This window comes from Arachis ipaensis, chromosome B1 (assembly GCF_059453495.1).
Source record: "Arachis ipaensis isolate K30076 ecotype BB chromosome B1, ASM5945349v1, whole genome shotgun sequence".
Lineage (NCBI taxonomy): Eukaryota > Viridiplantae > Streptophyta > Magnoliopsida > Fabales > Fabaceae > Arachis > Arachis ipaensis.
Genome location: NC_142436.1, coordinates 142,126,278 through 142,130,491, shown reverse-complemented (window position 1 = coordinate 142,130,491; position 4,214 = coordinate 142,126,278).

Sequence of the window (4,214 nt, the reverse complement as noted above, 5' to 3'; positions counted from 1 at the left end):
CTTGTCAATCCTCCATTTCTTTGACATTCATTACATTGGTGAACAAACTCTCTGGCATCCTTGAAGATAGTTGGCCAATAGAAGCCACTCTGTAGTACCTTTGCAGCTGTTCTTTCTGGTCCAAAGTGTCCACCATAGGCTGAACCATGGCAATGCCACAATATATCTCTCATTTCGTTTTCAGGGACACACCTCCTAATTACCCCATCAGAACATCTCTTGAATAAGAAAGGTTCATCCCACAAGAATCTTCTTGCTTCATTGATTAGCTTCTTTACTTTTTGCTTGGAAAATTCTTGAGGTATTTTCCTTCCCACTTTGTAGTTTGCTATGTCAGCAAACCAAGGTGCTTGTTGAATCTGCAATATGTGTTCATCCGGAAAGCTTTCATTCACTGGATGAGATGCTTCATGAATTGTTTCCAATGGCAACCTTGATAAGTGATCAGCAACTTGATTTTCACTACCCTTCCTGTCTTTTATTTCAATATCAAATTCTTGTAGGAGCAATATCCACCTGATAAGTCTTGGTTTAGCATCCTGTTTTGACATCAAATACTTAAGGGCAGCATGGTCAGTATAAACTACAGTTTTGGACTCTATCAAGTATGATCTAAACTTATCAAATGCATAAACCACAGCCAATAACTCTTTCTCTGTAGTGGTGTAATTCTTTTGAGCCTCATTCAACACCTTACTTGCATAATAGATGACATGATGCAGATTTCCCTTTTTTTGTCCCAACACAGCACCAATTGCAATGTCACTTGCATCACACATTAGTTCAAAAGGTAGTCCCCAATTTGGGGGTGTGATGATTAGTGCAGTTGTGAGTCTATTTTTTAGAGTTTCAAAAGCATGCTGACAGTTTTCATAAAAAACAAAAGGATTATTAACCATCAACAGATTGCTTAATGGTTTGGCTATTTTTGAAAAATCTTTAATAAACCTTCTATAAAATCCAGCATGTCCTAAGAAACTTCTAACAGATTTCACATTAGTTGGTGGAGGGAGTTTCTCTATGATCTCCACCTTTGCCTTGTCGACTTCTATCCCTTTTCTTGAAACTTTGTGACCAAGAACAATTCCTTCAGGCACCATGAAATGGCACTTTTCCCAATTTAGAACTAAATTAGTTTCTTGGCACCGTTTCAAGACAAGGGTAAGATGATGCAGGCAGGTACTGAAAGTGTCACCAAAAACAGAGAAATCATCCATGAATACTTCAATAAATTTTTCTACCATATCTGAGAAGATTGAGAGCATGCATCTTTGAAATGTGGCTGGAGCATTACATAATCCGAATGGCATCCGTCTATATGCGAAAACTCCACAGGGACATGTGAAAGATGTCTTCTCTTGAACCATGGGGTCAACTATTATTTGATTATGGCCAGAGTACCCATCAAGGAAGCAATAATATGCATGACCGGCTAGCCTCTCAAGCATTTGGTTAATGAAAGGGAGAGGGAAGTGATCTTTGCATGTGGCATCATTCAGCCTCTTATAGTCAATGCACATCCGCCATCCAGTCACAGTTCTTGTGGGAATAAGTTCATTCTTTTCATTAACAACAACTGTCATCCCACCTTTCTTTGGTACCACTTGAACTGGGCTTATCCATGAACTGTCGGAGATAGGATAGATGATCCCTGCATTCCATAGCTTCATTACCTCCTTCTGGACAACTTCTTTCATTGTAGGATTTAGCCTTCTCTGAGGTTGAACCACTAGTTTGGAGTTATCCTCCAAGAGAATTTTATGCATACATATTGCAGGGCTGATGCCTTTCAGATCATCAATGGACCATCCTAATGCACCCTTGTGAGCTTTGAGTACACTAAGGAGTTCTCCTTCTTCCTTTTTTGTCAAGGAAGAATTGATGATCACTGGGAAGCTCTCTGATGTGCCAAGAAACGCATACTTGAGATGAGTGGGTAGAGGCTTTAGTTCTTGTTTTGGTACTTCTTCTTTCTCTTCTTCTTTCACCTCTTTTCCCATGGAAATCCCAGCTACTTGTTCGTTGATTATCTCCTGATTACCTTCTTTTTCTAGCTCATGCTGATTGGTTTCCAATATTTCTTCCACTAAATTCTCTATCAAATCCACTCTCATGAAGTCTTCTTGCTCAGGAGGGTGTTGCATTGACTTGAAAACATTTATGACCATTTGCTCATTGTGCACCCTGAAAATCATTTCTCCTTTTTCTATATCGATGATAGCTCTTGCTGTAGCTAGGAATGGCCTTCCCAGAATGATTGAATTGTTTCCTTCCTTTTCAGTATCCAAAATCACAAAGTCTGCTGGGAAGATAAACTCCCCAACCTTCACCAACAGGTTTTCCACAATTTCGTTGGGTGTCTTGATTGATCTATCAGCCATGACCAATGACATTCTGGTGGGTTTAAGTTCTTCTATGGCAAGCTTTCTCATCATTGAAAGGGGCATTAAGTTGATACTGGCACCAAGGTCACAGAAGGCTTTGTTGAGAACTATTTTGCCAATGGTGCATGAGACTACAAAACTCCATGGATCTTTGAGCTTAGGTGGGATGCCCCTTTGGATCACAGCACTGCATTCCTCAGTGAGCAACACAGTCTCCTTCTCAAGCCAACTTCTCTTTTTGCTTATAAGCTCCTTCAGAAACTTAGCGTATAGGGGCATTTGCTTCAATGCCTCGGCTAAGGGAATATTTATCTCCAACTTCTTGAAAGTCTCAGGAAACTTATGAAAGTGTTGATCCTTTGCTTCTTTGTTGAATCTCTGGGGATATGGTAGTGGAGGTATAAAGCCCTTCTCTGCTTGCTGCTTTTGTTCCTTGGTCGGCTCTTCCTTTTCTTTGAGCTTCTCTAGAGTATTCTTGCTTGCTGTTGCCTCCTCATCATTGGCTTCTTTTTCAACCTGCTTCTTGTCATTTTCCTTTGGCTTCTTGGTTGCTTCTTCATTTTTCACCAAGATTTTACCACTCCTCAGCTGTATGGATTTGCATTCCTCTTTTGGATTCGGAATGGTATCACTCGGTAATGAACTCAAAGGTCTCTCAGTAGCAAGTTGATTGGAAATCTGTCCAATCTGCCTCTCCATATTCTTCATGGAAGCCTCCTGATTCTTTGTTGTCATCTCTTGGTGCTTCATCAGTTTATCCATTAAAATCTCTAAATTGGTGATCCTCTAAGAGTCTTGTGAGTTTGGTTGATTGTGGGGTGTTGAGGGTTGAGGGTATGTATTTTGGTTGGTGGCTTGGTTATTGGATGGATGATGGTTAGAGTTGGGGTAAGTGTTTTGTGGTTTTCTGTATGTGTTTTAGTTATTATTTTGCTGGTTGTTATGGTTTGTGTTTTTCCAACTGTTTTGGTTTGAGTTTCTTTGCCATAGTTGTTGAGTTTGATTTTGATTGTCTCCCCATCTGAGGTTGGGGTGGTTCTTCCAGGAGGGGTTATAAGTGTCACCATAAACCTCATTTGTCCCAGCATTTTGATTGTGCATATACTGGACTTGTTCTTGCTGTTGATCCTCTTGAGTTTCTTCATTTGTTCCCCATGTGGATGATGGTTGGCTTGTGTTGACTGCTGCAACTTGGAGGCTATCAATCCTTTTGGCCATTTGCTCAAATTGTTGTTGAATTTGCTGCTGCATCACTTTGTTCTGAGCTAGGATTGAGTCCACTCCTTCCAACTCCATCACTCCTTTCCTTTGTGATGGTTGGCGTTGCCTTTGGTGAGCAAAGAAATACTGGTTATTAGCCACCATATCAATAAGATTTTGGGCTTCCTCTGCAGTTTTCATGAGTTGCACAGAGCCTCCTGCTAAATGATCCAAAGACTCTTGAGATTTCAATGTCAAGCCTTCATAGAAATTCTGCAATCTGTCCCACTCACTGAACATTCCAGGAGGACATTTCCTGATTAGAGCTTTGTATCGTTCCCATGCCTCATACAAAGTTTCAGCATCCATTTGTGTGAATATTTGTACTTCAGTCTTCAATCTAATAACTCTTTGAGGTGGGTAAAACTTGGCAAGGAACTTGCTCACTAGATCATCCCAATTGTTGATGCTGTCTCTTGGGAAGGATTCCAACCATTGAGTAGCTTTGTCTCTGAGAGAAAATGGAAATAATAACAGCTTGTAGATGTCAGGATGCACTCCATTAGTTTTGACAGTGTCACAAATCCTCAAGAAAGTAGACAAGTGTTGGTTTGGATCTTCAAGTGGTCC